Consider the following 18,194-nt stretch of genomic DNA (forward strand, 5'->3'; position numbering starts at 1 on the left):
GGATAGGGCCCCTGATATTTTGGTTTTGCACATTGGGGGTAACAATCTTGATGTTCATCCTTTCAGGGAGTTGGTAAAAGATATTAAAGCTATGGTGCTCCCGAGCCAGTGAGGTAACAGCTGGGAATAATTATGGTTTAGTTATGTTCATGATTTATGTTTTTGGTAATCACCAGATTTTGAACGCTTCAAGGAACCCGCCTGTATTATATCCTTTTGAATTTAATATTGTATGTTTGCTTAAATAAAGGCTGATGTTGCCAAAATTATCCCAAATTACGGTGTCATTGTTTTCATTTTGGCATCACAATTGGGGGAGGTTATTTGGGTTAGGGTATTTGGTGTTAAAGTATAATTTTTATCCCACCGGAACTTTGACAATACCAGTGTCAGGTGTTTCTCGGGGTAAGATGGGCTGATTCCCAACTAAAAAAAGTTTGAGAAGCCCTTGTCTACAGCAAATACTTACACTGGTCACTCAGCATTCAAGCAAATACTGCATGTGGCCAGTTTTTATTCTAGAACAAATGCTGTTGGCAATCAGCCCACAATCTAATGTAAATGCTGACTTAATATTTTATATATGATAATTATGATCTTAAATTTGGCAACCAAAAGCATAACCTGGCTAACAAATGTTTAAACTTTGGAGTCAATGACACTCACATTTTTTTTCCTGAAGCCTACATGTGACTGAGCCATAAGTGACAATTCTGATAAGTAATATCAAAATTATCTGTTTTTTTGTTTAATTTTTTCATTTTACCTGTTGAATCTGAATCATTATAATGAGAACATCATGTGTATATTTTTTAATTGTGACAACAAATTGGTAGGCAAAGTAATGTTACAGAAACTAGTTACTGATACCAAAACTGCATTTTTCAGTCCTGAGATATTTTTCTTTCTTTTAAAATCCGAAACTGAAAGTGCAATGCATAATGAATTTGACAGCTCCAATATACTTTGCACTGACAATGAAAACCAGATATATTCTATATTTGGACAGTAAAAATGTACACAGGTATAGTATATATTACGTTACTTTACATTTTCTGAGGTTAGAACTGAATAGACAACACTTATTAGGCAACAAGTTGGTAAGTACACCGCCAGCCAGCTTCATTGTGTATTATATCTGAATATCTTTACTACAGTAATATATCCAAGTGGCTGTTTTGCAAAAGCAATGGCTTTGTGATATTCTGCTAGAAAATAGAGCTGGGAAAAGCTTACTAGAGTGTAAATAGAGAGAAAGGAAGAGGAGAGAGTGAGAGAGAGATCTGTGAGAGAAGAGCAATGAGAGGAAAGAGATATACCACAGGGGGGTGATTTCAGGTGCATCATGCTGTGGGGGCATTATACTGTGCTGGTGGCAGTGTGGAGTCATTACGTTCTATATTGTATGTGAGGGGTGAAGCTAACGATTGATTTCACTGTGGGGATATAATACTTAGTGCATGTGCGTGGGAGCAAAATGCTCTATAATGGCCAGAGAAGGGTCATCACTCATGAGAGTACTACAAGGTTTCAATAGTGACATAATTACTGTATATGGGCCACAATACACATCCTGCTCCTGGTTTTTACATCTATCAATCCATCTATATATATTCAGCTCTGCCAAAAATTAAAAATTAAGAGGCCTCTGCCCAGTTTTATAAAAATCAGCTTCTCTACATGTCTGACAACCGTTCCATTTTAGTGTCAGTTGAACTCCAACCAGAGTACACCTCATTTTACTTAACCCCTTCACCCCCAAGGGTGGTTTGCACGTTCATGACCGGGTCAATTTTTACAATTCTGACCACTGTCCCTTTATGAGGTCATAACTCTGGAACGCTTCCATGGATCCCGGTGATTCTGACATTGTTTTCTCGTGACATATTGTACTTCATGTTAGTGGTAAAATTGCATTCAAATAACTTGCGTTTTTTTGTGAAAAAAACGGAAATTTGGCGAAAATGTTGAAAACTTCACAATTTTCCAACTTTGAATTTTTATGCCCTTAAATCAAAGAGATACGGCACACAAAAAACTTGATAACTAACATTTCCCACATGTTTACTTTACATCACCACAATTTTGGAACCAAAATTTTTTTTTGTTAGGAAGTTATAAGGGTTAAAAATTGACCAGCGATTTCTCATTTTTGCAACACCATTTTATTTTTACGGACCACATCACATTTGAAGCCACTTTGAGGGGTCTATATGATAGAAAATACCCAAAAGTGACACCATTCTAAAAACTGCACCCCTCAAGGTGCTCAAAACCACATTCAAGAAGTTTATTAACCCTTTAGGTGCGTCACAGGAATTTTTTTGAATATTTAAAAAAAAAATGAACATCTAACTTTTTTTCACAAAAAAAATACTTCAGGTTCAATTTTTTTTATTTTACCAAGGGTAACAGGAGAAATTGGACTGCAAAAGTTATTGTGCAATTTGTCCTGAGTACGCTGATACCTGATATATGGGGGAGAACGACTGTTTCGGCGCATGTCAGAGCTCAGAAAGGAAGGAGCGCCGTTTGACTTTTTCAATGCAAAATTGGCTGGAATTCAGATCGGACGCCATGTCACGTTTGGAGAGCCCCTGATGTACCTAAACAGTGGAAACCCCCTACAAATGACACCATTTTGGAAACTAGACCCCCTAAGGAACTTATCTAGATATGTGGTGAGAACTTTTAATCCACAAGGGCTTCACAGAAGTTTATAACGTACAGCGGTACAATTAAAAAATCATATTTTTTCCACAAAAATGATCTTTTCACCCCCAATTTTTATTTTCACAAGGGTAACAGGACCCTAAAAGTTATTGTGCAATTTGTCCTGAGTACGCTGATACCCCACATGTGGGGGTAAACCACTATTTGGGCGCATGGCAGAGGGAAGCAGCGCCATTTGACATTTTGGCTGGAATTGAGATCGGACACCATGTCGCGATTGGAAAACCCCTGATGTACCAAAACAGTGGAAACCCCCCCCACAAGTGACCCCATTTTGGAAACTAGACCCCCTAAGGAACTTATCTAGATGTGTGGTGAGCACTTTCAACCCCTAAGTGCTTCACGCTCGGACGTGAAAATAAAACAATCATTTTTTTCCACAAAAATATTTTTGCCCCCAATTTTTTATTTTCCTAAGGGTAACAGGAGAAATTGGACCCCAAAAGTTGTTTTGCAATTTGTCCTGAGTACGCTGATACCCTACATGTGGGGGTAAAACACTGTTTGGGCGCATGGCAGAGCTTGGAAGGAAAGGAGCACCATTTGACTTTTTCAACTTAGAATTGGCTGGAATTGAGATCAGATGCCATGTTGCATTTGGAGAGCCCCTGATGTGCCCAAACAGTGGAAACCCCCAATTCTAACTCCAACCCGAACCCCAACACACCCCTAACCCTAATCTCAGCCCTAACCCTAGCCCTAACCCTAGCCCTAACCCTAGCCCTAGCCATAACCCTAACCCTAGCCCTGGACCTAACCCTAGCCCTAACCCTAACCCTAATGGGAAAATGGAAATAAATACATTTTCTTTTAAGTTTATTATTTTTCCCTTACTAAGGGGGTGATAACGGGGGGTTTGATTTACTATTTATGGCGGTTTTTATGTTTGGCAGCTGTCACACGCTAAAAGACGCTTTTTATTGTAAAAATAGTTTTTGCATCACCACATATTGAGAGCTATAATTTTTCCGTATTTTGACCCACCGAGTCATGTGAGGTCTTATTTTTTGCGGGACGAGTTGACGTTTTTATTGGTACCATTTTCGGGCACGTGACATTTTTTGATCGCTTTTTATTCCAATTTTTGGGACGCAGAATGAACAAAAACCAGCGTTTCATGAATTTCTTTTGGAGGGGTGCGTTTACACCATTCCGCGTGTGGTAAAATTGATAAGGCGGTTTTATTCTTCGGGTCAGTACGGTTACAGCGATACCCCATTTAGGTCATTTTTTTATGTTTTGTCGGTTTTATGCAATGAAAACTATTTTATATAAAAAATAATTATTTTTGCATCGCTTTATTCTGCGAGCTATAACTTTTTTATTTTTTTGCTGATGATGCTGTATGGCAGTTCGTTTTTTGCGGGACAAGATGACGTTTTCAGCGGTATCATGGATATTTATATGCGTCTTTTTGATCGCGCGTTATTACACTTTTTGTTTGGCGGTATGATAATAAATCATTATTTTTTGCTTCGTTTTTTATTTTTATTTTTTAAGGGGTTCGCTAAAGGGGTTAACTAATGGGACAGTTTTATAGGGCAGGTTGTTACAGACGCGGCGATACCAAATATGTGTCCTTTTATCGTTTTTTTTAATTTATTTCCAAAGAATGGATTTATTGGGGGAATATTTTTTTTTTTCTAATTTATTTGGCGATTTTTTTTAAATTATTTTAACACTTTTTTTTTATTTTTTTTTAACTTTATCACATAGTCCCAGGTGGGACTTCACTGTCCTGTGACAGACCGCTGATCTGTCACATCACAAATCACTGTGACAGATCAGCGATCGGTCACAGGCACTACTGCAGACTTCCTCATGCCTGCGCTTTGCAGGCACTGAGGAAGCCAGCTCCCTGCAGGCCCCGAAGGCCCCCGTCGCCATCTTGGATTTGGGGGCCTGTAGGGAAAGAGACCCCCGCAGCAGCGCTGCACATTGCGCTGCTGTGGGGGGCTCAGGGAAGCACGGAGGGAGCCCCCTCCCTGCCGATGCTTCCCTTTAACCCCCGGTACACCGCGATCATGTTTGATCGCGGTGTGCAAGGGGATAACGTGTCGGGGCGGTCTGTGACCGCCCCTGACACATTGTGCCGGGTGTCAGCTGTGATAATCAGCTGACACCCGGCCGCGATCAGCGGCGCTCACCACGTGGGCGCCGCTGATCGCGCTAGACGTACTATCCCGTCCATGGGCATAGGGGCCCGGGTCCCATGGACGGGATAGTACGACTGATGTCAGGAAGGGGTTAATGTGCTTCTAATTAGGTGATCACCTGAATCAAATCTTATTTACCAAAGGAAAGTATAAAAACCCTGTTGTGGTGTTCACAATCCTCTTGCAATATGATAAGCTGGATGGCAAAACAAGTGCTAGTAATATCCCAAAAGTAATAGGAATGAAAAAAAATAACGTTTAACCATGCCAAAGGAGTTGAAAAAAAAGTCTTAAGTGAGGAAAAGAAGGGCTCAATTCTGGCTTTACTAGCAAAGGGATACAGTGAGCGTCATGTTGCCTCCATCCTTAAAATTTCTAAGACAGAAGTCCATTACAACAAAGTCAAGCAGCAGACATTGGGGACAACAAAGCTAGCGACCGGCAGAGGGTGAAAACGACACTCCACTGACAGGGATGATAGCCATCTTATTCGAATGTCACTCAGCTACTGCAGGATGACATCAAGTGACCTACAAAAGGAATGGAAACTGACAGCTGGCTTGAAGTGCATGGCAAGAACAGTTTGCAACAGGCTCCTAGAGGTGGGGCTCAAGTTATGTAAAGCTAGAAAAAAGTCTTTCATCAACGAGAAGCAAAGGAGAGCCAGGGTGAAGTTTGCCAAAGGCCATAAGGATTGGACCATAGAGGACTGGAGTAAGGTAATCTTCTCTGAGGAGTCTAATTTTCAGCTTTGCCCAACACTTGATCATCTAATGGCCAAACGGAGACCTGGAGAGGTGTACAAGCCAAAGTGGATTGCACCCACTGTGAAATTTGGTGGAGGATCGGTGATGATCTGGGGATGCTTCAGCAAGGCTGGAATTGGCCAGGTTAATATTTGCAAAGGGCGTATGAATCAAGCCGCATACAAGGTTAACCTGGAAAAACAGTTGATTCCTTCTGCTCAGGCAATGTTCTCCAACTCTGAGGACTGTTTTTTCCAGCAGGACAATACACAATGCCACACAGCTAGGTCAATCAATGTGTGGAAGGACCACCACATCAAATCCCTGTCATGGCCTGCCCAATCTCCATACCTGTGTAGGGTTCGGGCAGATTCTCAGGATACAGTGACGAGACACGAGACAGGGTATGACTTGTGTAAACAACTTTTATAAACTAGCGCCACTAGGGCTATGCTGAACAGGCAAAAGCAGGGATAACACAAATCTGTCCTCGCATGGACTCAATAAAATAAACAATACTTTTCTAAGTAGCGGGAAGTACCCGGCTAGTCAGGGTGACAAAGACCGAAATATGGCCAAACTATGGTACTTATTGCTATAGTCCACTTATCCTTCCTTGCGTCACTCGGGATCGCAGATGCGGCCGCTTTGAGATTGTTGATGCGGCGGTCTTGACATCTCAATATTCCGGGAAGACTTGGGCGCAACAGGCCCTGAAGAAGCGGTGCTGTTGGGGCGCAACAGGCCCTGAAGAAACGGTGCCGGTGGGGCGCAACAGGCCCTGAAGAAACGGTGCCGATGGGGCGCAACAGGCCCTGAAGAAACGGTGCCGGTGGGGCGCAACAGGCCCTGAAGAAATGATGCCGGTGGGGCACAACAGGCCCTGAAGAAACGATGCCGGTGGGGTGCAACAGGCCCTGAAGAAACGATGCCGGTGGGGCGCAACAGGCCCTGAAGAAACGCTGCCGGTGGGGTGCAACAGGCCCTGAAGAAACGATGCTAGTGGGGCACAACAGGCCCTGAAGAAATGATGCCGGTGGGGCGCGCTAATGACGCAGTTCCCCTAAATGTCCAGCAGCCGTCCTCCGCTAAGGGTCCCTCCGTAGCCGGGACAAGGGCCTCTAATGTCGCCTATGGCGAGGTGGCATCCCCTGAGGCCGGTGATGACAGGGTCGCCACGGTGGGAGAAGGCCGGGGGGCAGTGTCCAAGCCTCTGTGGCCGTTTTATGCGTAGCTGCAGCCGCGACTTGAGGTAAGGGATCTGTCTCATAAAGGCGGGGGACAGCGGGCGTGGCTCTCTGTGAATGTGGGCGGGAAGCGACCTCCGGTAAAAGTCTCTCACGTCTCACTTGTCGGAGAGTGCGCAGTATCCTCCTCACAGGCCCCTGTCTGTGTCCTCTCAAATCACTCGGCTTCCTGCCTCCTGTCACACTCTCTCCCAACTGCCACTTGAGCGCGCCCCCTGCTCCTTTTGTCCTCGCCCCGCCCCCTGTTGCCCTGACAACTCCAGTCATGTCTCTCCCTTTACTGTTCTCCCAGTATTGTTCCCTCAGGAACCCTGATGGCGGTCCCCTGGGTACCGGCCCAGTCACTGTCTGGGAGTCCTCCTCCCCACACCTGAACCCCATTGAAAACCACAGGAATGTAGTCAAGAGGAAGATGGATAGTCACAAGCCATCAAACTAAGAAGAACTGCTTAAATTTTTGTACCAGGAGTGGCATAAGGTCATCCAAAAGCAGTGTGAAAGACTGGTGGAAAGCATGCCAAGACGCATGAAAGCTGTGATTAAAAATCATGGTTATTCCACAAAATATTGATTTCTGAACTCTTCCTAAATTAAAACTTTAGTATTGTTGTTTCTAAATGAGTATGAACTTGTTTTCTTAGGATTATTTGAGGTCTGCCAACTTCTTTAGCAATGACCTTTTGTGGCTTACCATCCTTTTGGATTGTGTCAATGACTGACTTCTGGAAATCTGTCAAGTCAGCAGTCTTCCCCATGATTGTGGAACCTACTGAAACAGACTAAGGGACCTTTCTAAATGCTTAGGGTGTGTGCACACATTGTGGATTCTGCTGCGGATCCACAGCGGAATTGGCCCTGCGGATCTGCAGCAGTTTCTGCTGCGTTGTACAGTACCCTTTTAGTCTATGGGAAATGAAATCCGCAGTGCACACGGTGCGGAATTTTCCGGTGGATTTGCTGTGGTTTCAAATCCGCAGCATGTCAATTCTTTGTCCGGATTCCGCTGTGATTTGGCACCTACTCCATGGCAGGTGTCAAACCACAGGGGAAACCCACAGGCTAAACGGCAGAAAATCTGCAGACAAATCCTCTTGGAAAATTCCGCAGCAGAATCCGCAACGTGTGCACACAGCTATAGGAAGCCTTTTCAGATGGTTTTTTGTTAATTATTCTAATTTACTGAGATAATGACTTTTGGGTTTTCATTGGCTGTAAGAAGAGTTGAGCGACTTTGATCAGATCGGGTTTCATGAAACAAAATTTGAGTCGGATGAAACTGGTCCGACTAGGGCAAAAAAAAGTCGGAGTTTCGTCCGAAACCCGACCCCAATGCAAGTCAATGGGGAATAAAAGTTGGTACTGAGTGGATGAATGTCGTTATCAGTGATACTATTTTTATTTACATTTGTCTTTTTGATCGCGTTTTATTCCACTTTTTCCAAGCGGTATGATGAAAAAGCATAATTTGCTACTTTTTTTGTGCTTTTTCACGGCGTTCACTGAAAGAGTTAACTAATGTGACACTTTTATCGATCGGATTTTTATGAACACGGCGATATCAAACGTGTACTTTTTTATTTAATTTTTTTCATAAAAATGTGTATTTATTATTTGATTTTTATTATTATTATTTTATTTTTTTACTTTTTTTTTTAAAGTTTTCTTTTTTTTACCTAATCCCTTTATGGGACTTTCATTTATTACAATTTGGTTGCAGGTATAATACATTGCAATGCTCCAGCATTGCAATGCATTATACCTAAAGTCAAAGCTTCTGACACCATGCTGTGAGCATGATCTCAGAGGCTTTTCGCAGCTTGGTGATACAGGGGTCGTCATGACGACCCCGGGTCATCACGACAATGATAGGGCCCTGCAATGACGTCGTGGGGACACCGATCTGAAAGCAGAGGGGGCTGCTGTCCCTGTGCCTTCCTCCTGAATGCTGCGATTGTGCTTGATCACAGCAATTAAGGGGTTAACAGTCAGGGGCGGTGTGGACACCAGTCCTGGCTGTTAGTGCAGAAGCTCAGCCACCGGCAGCACTGAGCTCCTACACTGATCGGGCGGGAGGTGCTGATATTTCAGCATCTCCTGCGCGGTCCTGCTGTGATCGGTCACTCAGATTGACTGACCGATCACAGCGATCTGGATGCGGGTACCGACGGCAAGGAATCCTGCACCCGTTGCCGTGCCTCTCAGCTGTTACAGACAGCTGTCAGAACTAAACTACCACTGCGTGTTTACACGCAATGATAGTTTAAATGCATGACCGATGCAGTCCGTCATGGTGCGGGAACTTACACCTGGCCATGACGGACTGTGTCTGTCAATGGACGTTAAAGGGTTAACTTTAAAAAAAATCCTATGCTGCTAAGTTGCTTAATTTGTCCTAGTAAATCTGTTACCAAACTTGAATCTTTTTTTTGTATTTTATTGCTTTTATGTTATATATTTATTTTCATTATCCACTAAGATGCAACTTTTGTGAAGTAGCTATACGTAGGTTCGCACAAAGAAACAAACATGTGGTAATTGCATGCAGTTCGGTCATGGAGTGTAGGGTTGCACTTTCTAAACTGTACAAAAAAGACAGGTATAAAAAAACATTCTTTTAAAAAAAAAAGAACTCCCCAACCCTTTACAGATAGGACAAGAATATAAGAACTAGGCACCGTGACATCTCAAAAGCAAAACCCTGAAACAGATTGCTGCATTTGGTGATGTGAAAAGATGTATTATTAGATATAGAGTTGAGCGAAACGGGTCATCAATTTCAAAAGTCGCCGACTTTTGCAAAAGTCAGGATTCATGAAACGAAACCCGACCATAGCGTGAGGTTGGCGACCATGGCACCAAAGTCGCGTTTCAAATGATGCTTCAGCGCCCTTTTTCAGCCAATGATGGAGGACGCACACTGTGGGCAACGCGATGACATAGGCAGCGGTCACCACCATCTTTGAGAAGGGCATGCAAGTGAATGGCTTGCTTTGTGTGGCATCACAGGGGCTATAAAAGGGCGTGAAAGCCGGCCGCCATCTTACTTCTGCTGATCTCAGAATAGGGAGAGCTGCTGCTGCTGATTCTGTAGGGAGAGCATTAGACAGGGAAGAAGATACAAAAAACTGCTTCTGCTGCTAGCGATTTTGCCTGTACAACACACCAGTTAGTGTGCAGTGCAAGGGGAGGCTATATTTTGGTGCATCAGCTCTGTTGGTTATTAGGCTGCCTGATAGCTACATTGCTGTTTTCACACTGCTGTGCAAACTGCTTTTTTAAAAGCAAAAATACTTTTCATCCTCTTTTTTGCCCAGTTACCAAGCGTTCATTTTTCCACACGTTTGTGTGCAGCAGTCCTGTTTATTAGACTGCCTGCTGCCATACTTGGGACCAAGAGCATCACTGTCAGCTTGCTAAAATCTCTAGGGTGATTCAAATTCTCCCCAGTCCTATATAGACATTTTATACACCATCCAATTTCAGCCTGTTATATTGAGGTGTAATCTACACTGGGCCTGAGATAATAGTTCAGTGTCCTCAAGTCTGTAGGGAGATTCAAATTCTCCCCAGTCCTATATAGACATTTTATACACCATCCAATTTCAGCCTGTTATATTGAGGTGTAATCTACACTGGGCCTGAGATATTAGTTCAGTGTCCTCAAGTCTGTAGGGAGATTCAAATTCTCCCCAGTCCTATATAGACATTTTATACACCATCCAATTTCAGCCTGTTATATTGAGGTGTAATCTACACTGGGCCTGAGATAATAGTTCAGTGTCCTCAAGTCTGTAGGGAGATTCAAATTCTCCCCAGTCCTATATAGACATTTTATACACCATCCAATTTCAGCCTGTTATATTGAGGTGTAATCTACACTGGGCCTGAGATATTAGTTCAGTGTCCTCAAGTCTGTAGGGAGATTCAAATTCTCCCCTATACTATATATACCTTGTACCTTGTTTTACAGTACCATATTGCTGGTGGGATTTGGGTAAATTTTCCCAAAAATGAGGAAGTGTGTTGGAAGAGGCCGTGGAAGTGGGCGTGGGTTGCCAGCTGGTAATAATGGTGTTGGTGGTGGATCTGCTGGTAGTGACAAAAGCACATTAGCACCTAATGCAAGAGGCGTTGAGCCTGCGTCATCGCCTGGCTCCAAAATGCCTCGAAGGCTCCCTTTTCTGGGAGTAGGTAAACTGCTTTTAAAGCCGGAGCTTCAGGAACAAGTTTTGGCTTACATTGCTGACACAGCCTCCAGCTCAATGGCCTCCTCTTCTGAACTTTCAAAAAATAAAAGCACTGAATCGTCATTGGAGGCTCATGGTCAGGAACCACACCTTTTCTTATGTCCTTCACCCCTACCAAAAGTAAAGGATGTGGCAGGCCACACTACAGATTACTCCATGGAGCTCTTTCACATACCATGCCTGGGTTATCAAGTCAAATCATGAATTACACAGTCCAAGAAGAATCTGACATGGAGTGCACTGATGCACAGCCACTGCTAGATTTATCTGCTGGTACATTCACTCAGAGCACTACATTGTCCTCGCAGTGTACTGAGCCAGAATCTGACCCTGATGAAACTCAGGTGCCCCTTCCTGCATACTATACCACCTTACATGGTGACACAGAGGAAGGTGCACATGACATTGAAGAGGATGTAATGGATGACCCAGTTGTTGACCCAGATTGGCATCCATTGGGGAAGAGGGTGCCGCTGGCAATATCTCAGAAGAGGAGGAGGAGCATCCGCAGCAGGCATCGACATCGCAACAGCTGTTATCTGGCAGGCCTGGAGCAGTCCAAAAATGGGTTACAAAAACCAAAAGAGTTGCAGGACAGCTAGGCCAGATGGTCAAATTAGCACAGCGTGCAAGGCCTCAAAACGTCTTCCATAGTAGGAAGAGTGCAGTGTGGCACTTTTTTTAACAAAATCCTAATGATCAGGCAAATGTTATCTGTAAGAAGTGTGCAAAGACCTTTAGCCGAGGGAAAAATCTGAGAAATTTGAATACCGGTTGCATGCTTAGACATTTAACCACCATGCACTTGAAAGCGTGGACGGACTACCAAACCTCACGTACCACATGTGCACCTGCTCCGAAAGAAAGTAGTCAGCAATGCTACATCACTTCCCCCACTGTAAGCCCACCGGTTAGCACACCACCAGCAGCAAATGTCGAGGTGTCGTCACAAGGGCAAAGCAGTCATGGAATCACAATGTTATTGCTACGAAAGACTGAATCTAGGCCATCAGAAAGAACACCAACTCCATCACCATCATCAACCCTCTCTCAGTCCGCCATGTCCACCACTAGTTCCACCATATGCAGCTCTCAAGTCCGGCTCACGCTACCAGAGACTATGAGTAGGACAAGAAAGTACTCATCCTCTCATCTGCGTACACTGGGTTTGAATGCCCACATTGCCAAGCTAATCTCGTTAGAAATGATGCCCTACCGGTTGGTTGAAAGCGAAGCTTTCCGTGAACTCATGGCCTATGCAGTACCACGCTATGACCTACCCAATCGGCACTTCTTTTTTCACAAAGCCATCCCAGCCCTCCACCTTCATGTGAAAGACCGCATTGTCTATGCACTCAAGCAATCAGTGAGTGGAAAGGTGCACCTCACAACAGATGCATGGTCCAGTAGGCATGGCCAGGGCCGTTACGTGTCCATCACTGCGCACTGCGTTAATGTGGTGGATGCAGGGTCCACAGGGGACAGCGGCGGTCTGACAGTGCTGCCTAGCCCACGGTATAGGAAACAGTTGGGTGTAGGCGTTTTACCCGCCACCTCCTCCTCCTCCTCCAGAAGCGAAAGCTCGTCCACAGAGCGCAGCCAGTGTTGCACTCTCGAACAGCTAGTGGTAAGCGTCAGCAGGCTGTGTTGAAGATGATGTGTTTGGGTGACAACAGACACACCGTGGAGGTACTGGCCGACTACTTGCAGTGACAAACTGAGTCATGGCTGGGCAGTCAACATCTTGAGGCAGGCAAGGTAGTTTGTGATAATGGCCGGAATTTTGTGGTAGCCATAGCCATTTCAAAAGTCCGACACATACCTTGCCTGGCTCACACCTTGAACCTGGTGGTGCAGTGCTTCCTCAATAATTTTCTGGAGTTAACAGGCCTGCTCCAGAAGGTCCGAAGACTGTGCTCGCACATCCGCTGGTCGCCCGTACACTCCAGTCATATGCAGAAGCTGCAGCGATTGCTCCAACTTCCCAAGCACTGCCTAATTATCGACGTTGCAACAAGGTGGAACTCCACCCTGCACATGGTTGAGAAGCTGTGTGAACAGAGGCAGGCTGTAATGCATTTGTGGGAGGATACACGACCAGGCACTTTGAGGGCAGACATGGAGTTGTCGGGTGTGCAGTGGTCGAAGCTGAAAGACCTCTGTAAAGTCCTTCAGTGTTTTGAGGAATGCACACGACTTGTAAGCGCAGACGATGCCATCATAAGTATGAGCATCCCACTTATGCGTCTGCTCATGAAAACTTTGACGCACATTAAGGAGCAGGCGTCTGCAGCCGAGGAGGATGAGGAAGAGGAGGAGGGAAGCCTTGATGACAGTCAGCCATTATCTGCTCCGGGATCTCTGCTGGACGAGGTGGAGGAAGAAGAGGAAGAGGAGGAGGAGGATGATGATGGGGATGATTATTTAGGGGAGGAGGGTGCTTCTCGTGGAGCAAGAGAAAATGTTGGCGTGGCAAGGTCTGGTACAGGGTTTGTGCGTGAATGGATGGATGTGGATTTGCCAGAAAGTGCTCCTCCACCCAGCACTCACAGTGCATCATTGACACCGGGAACATTGGCCCACATGTCAGATTATGCCTTGCAGATCCTAAAAAGGGACCCCCGCATTGCCAAAATGATGAACGATGACGACTACTGGTTGGCCAGCATCCTGGATCCACGCTGTAAAGGCAAATTCCAAAACATCATGCCACAGGAGAACCTTGACCTAATATTGGCTAACAAACAAGCAACTCTGGTAAACCGTTTGTTTGAGGCATTCCCAGCACACAGCAGCGGTGATGGTTCTCCAACGAGCCGTAGGGGGAAACATGGAAGAGGTGTTCGTGGTGCACACATCAGAAGTGGCATTGGAGACAGGGGTTTCATGACCATGTTGTGGACTGATTTTTCAAGTACCGCTCACACGACTGGTAATACTGCATCGATTAAAAGTGACAGGAGACAGCAGTTGTCAACTATGGTTACAAACTACTTCTCCTCCCATATCGATGTTCTCCCTCACAGGTCATTTCCCTTTGACTATTGGGCCTCTAAACTGGACGCCTGGCCTGAATTGGCACAATATGCCTTACAGGAGCTTGCTTGCCCTGCTGCTAGTGTGCTATCGGAAAGAGTCTTCAGTGCTGCTGGCTCAATCCTGACAGAAAAAAGGACCCGTCTGTTGACCCAAAATGTTGATGATCTAACCTTCATTAAAATGAACCATGTATGGGTTTCAAAGGATTTTGTCCCACCTTCCTCTGATGACACATAGGTAGCCACAAAAATGGCTCGCTTTTGTCCGCCTCTTCCTCGGACTTCTCCGATTCCTCCATTTGCAGCCGCTGAATGTCCAACATCAATATATGACATTTTTTAAACCTCCCTAACTGGGTTGCCTCCCCCCCATGGCCGGGGTCACCACCTAGTGCATGCAACCGTGCGAGTGCCATTGCCCTGGACAGGTGGGTGGGCCGACTCTTGGGCGCCGACACTGGCGCAGGGTCCCTCATAGTGCAATCAAGTGTCTGTGATAGTGGGGGTGCACACCCGCCGTCAGACACACCGGCGTACTATGAGGGGCCCAGTGCCAGTACCGATGCCCACGAGTGGGCCCACCTTGCTTGGGCAGGGCCCCAGCATTTGCAATATTTACCTCTCCCTGCTCCTCCGCTGTGTAGTCTGGGCTGTCAAATTCTTCCCTGGGACTGGCACTACAAATTTGGTGAACTGATGGATGATGGTTAAGACGTAGCTATGCCCTGTCCTGCTGGCTGGGCTCTAGCTTCAGATGATCAATGGCTTCCATTTCTTATGGACGTCGACTTACAATGAGATGCAGTGGTGGTTTATCATCAGCTTTCACAGTTTTCCTACTCACAGGCGTGTGACATTCCTGCCCACATTTTTAAATGTCCCCTCTCATGCCAATCCAACAGAATCACCTACAGCCTGTGGCTTCTGTCTTTTGCACTCCAAAGTTACCTGACAGATCATGATAGGCAGTGAGGACCATGTCTACATCTCTCCCTGTGATCAAAATTTGATGGAAATGAGTAACGGTGATGGGCTCAACGGTACTGCGATACAGCAACCCTTTCTTCACAAAGAACTGTTTTCGCTGTCTCCACACACAAAGTAATTGAGGGTCAGCATCGCCTCTGAGAATTCTCCAGGGAGTTTTTCCGTGATTAGTAATTCCTAAATTTCTGCAATCACTCGACTTTATGTCTGTACTTTTATCCATCTCGTTTCCTCTTGCGGAGAGTCTGGACTGGAGCTACACCATGTGTGTTTCTAATAATTTTTTACTGCATATTGTCCTGAAAATCCTTTTGGGCCTAGTAACTGTGTCTGCTACTCAGAAGAGGAGCCCACCCGAGAACCAAGATATGCCGCCTGTTTATGAAAGAACCAGTTTTTGACTGCATTTACACCACTTAATACTTTGGGCCTAGTAGCTGTGTATGCTACTCAGCATAGTTGGCCACCTGTGAACCAAGCTATGCCGCCTGTTTTTGTAAGTACTGTGTGCTACTCAGCAGAGGAGCCCAGATGTTAAGCAAGCTACAGCACCTCTTGTTTGGACACTTAATTTTTACACATTCTTTCTGGAATGCCGTTTAGGCCTAATTCCGGAATTACGGTTGACCTGCACTTACAGGGAAATGCTTGTTCGCGGGGAAGAAATGTAATCTCAGATCCCCATCACTAGCGAGGTTCAGCGTGTTATCCGCACCTGTAAGCGATAAATGCTGGTCCTTTCATTGTAGCACGCGTGGAGCCCCGGACATGTAAGGGCATGACAGACCTGTTATTGGCCGATCTCGCGTGCCAGAGCTTGGCGTGTCTCTCTAGTAAGCTGGACGCGGACCGCGGGGGCATGCCTGAGTCTCGTTTGTTAACGGAATTAAGCTTGCAATCTGTGCAGCTTTTTTGTGGATGGCATGGTTGAGGTTGCCCGTGTTGAGTCCAATTAAGCCGCAGGCTTCACTCCTGGTGGTGCCCTTCTGGACATTCCTTTAAGGTTCAGCTTTGCAACCATACTGCCCCCGGAAACCAAACACTTTTCCTGACAGTGACATTCTGGTCAAAGAGCGCAATGACATCACATCTGTACGCCCTCTGCCTAAACAGTCCAAGTGCAGAGAGATGGAAGATGGGGATGATGAGGAGTCCAGAGTACAGGGATTCCCTAGCGAGGAGACTTATTTAATTGTTTAAAAGGTTGGGAGTAACTTTTGGGGAGCACAATACTTTGGAGAATGATATCTGGGGCCCACCATACACTGGAGCATTCCAAAGGTGGACATCAGTTACTGGAGCAGCATTTACAGGGCCCATTATACACTGGAGCATTAGAAATGGGGCCCATTATATATGGAACATTATTTGGGCCCATAAGACACTGGAGCTTCATCCATGGTGAACAACATATACTGTAGCATTATGTGGAGCTCATCATATACTGTATGGAACATTATATGGGACCAATGATTCTGTATGGAGAAATATATGGGCCTCATTACTCTGTATAGCGCACTATGCGGTGGCCATAATACTGTATGGAGGAATATACTGTCTGTTTTTGGAGCTATTGGAGAATTTAAAATGGATATCAGTCATGTGATGTAAGAATTGAAGTATTTTTCATTGTACTGTATCGCTATTTCTCTGCGCTTATCAAAGGATCATGAATTGTGTCATGTGTTAAAGGAGCCCAGTGACACTCTTTGGCCCTGGGCCCACGAAAATCTGGAGCCAGCCCTACCCCCCCACACAACTTTAGCCAAATAGCCCCCAGTTTTCAATGCCTAACTATTATTATAAAGTAAATTAAGGTTGACAAGCTTAAGGAATAAGAATTGATGTTTTTGGCATTAAAATGGGCACTGTAGGTGTGTTTCCTGTCCTCCACTCACTGCCGACTTTTCTTCCCCATTGACTTACATTGGGTTTCGTGTTTCAGTCGGACTTCGACTTTTCACAATAATCGGCCGATTTCGTTCGACCCGACTTTTGCGAAAGTCGGGTTTCATGAAACCCGACTCGACCCAAAAAAAGGCAAAGTCGCTCATCTCTAATTAGATATATTACATGGAGGTGTGGAGTAAAATATTTTTTACAGCATGCACAGTTTGTGATCTGACAAATTGACTGTGTCCAATTTTGGGCACCACATTTTAAAAAAGACATCAACAAACTGGAGCAAGTTCAGAAAAGAGCGACCAGAATGGTGACCGGTCTGCAAACCCTGTCTTATGAGGAAAGGTTGCAGGATTTGGGAATGTTTAGTTTGCAAAAGAGAAGACTGAGAGGAGACTTAATAGCTGTCTACAAATATCTAAAGGGCTGTCACATTGTAGAAGGATCAACTTTATTCTCATTTGCACAAGGAAAGACTAGAAGCAATGGGATGAAGCTGAATGGGAGGAGACAGATTAGATATTAGAAAAAACTTTTTGACAGTTAGAGTGATCAATGAGTGGAACAGGCTGCCACGAGAAGTGGTGAGTTCTCCTTCAATGGAAGTCTTCAAACAGAGGCTGGACAGACATCTAACTGGGATGATTTAGCGAATCCTGCTTTGAGCAGGGGGTTGGACCAGATGGCCCAGGAGATCCCTTCCAACTCTACGATTCTATGATTCTATGATTATAAAATTTTGTCTACCTCACAAAGTATGTGTGCTGTGAAAAAATGTTTCTTGTGTTTACATTTCTTATATTATTATTTTTTAGAATAAAATAATTATTATTCACACACTGAGACTACCACTCCCATTTTCAATATGCTATAGCTATGAAGTGTCGCCCCACAATCAGATTAGGCCAGCCATCCTCCTTGAGGCTGTTTGCCCATGTTGCGCTTTTTAAGCATTTCCGCCGCGTTGTTGCCACAGTGGAAATGCTTAAAAAGGCTTAAAAAATGCATCCCATGCAATCCTATGGGTATCCGCAATTGCTGTGTCCATGCTGCGGATTTTACCGCTGCGGAATCGCATCGTGGTAAAATCCGCAGCATGTCCATTACATCTGCGGAATCGCGGTGATTCCGCCGCCAT

The 18,194-nt window shown here is 45.0% G+C and overlaps 1 protein-coding gene across 10 annotated transcripts in view; it reads right to left on the bottom strand.

Annotated features, from left to right (window-relative positions):
• Nucleotides 1-18,194, bottom strand: part of GULP1 (GULP PTB domain containing engulfment adaptor 1) — a 1,494,945-nt gene that overhangs the window by 1,341,956 nt on the left and 134,795 nt on the right. The gene's annotated exons all lie outside the window — the stretch shown is intronic.

This window comes from Dendrobates tinctorius, unplaced genomic scaffold (genome assembly GCF_039654945.1).
Source record: "Dendrobates tinctorius isolate UK_male_01 unplaced genomic scaffold, ASM3965494v1 ptg000254l, whole genome shotgun sequence".
Lineage (NCBI taxonomy): Eukaryota > Metazoa > Chordata > Amphibia > Anura > Dendrobatidae > Dendrobates > Dendrobates tinctorius.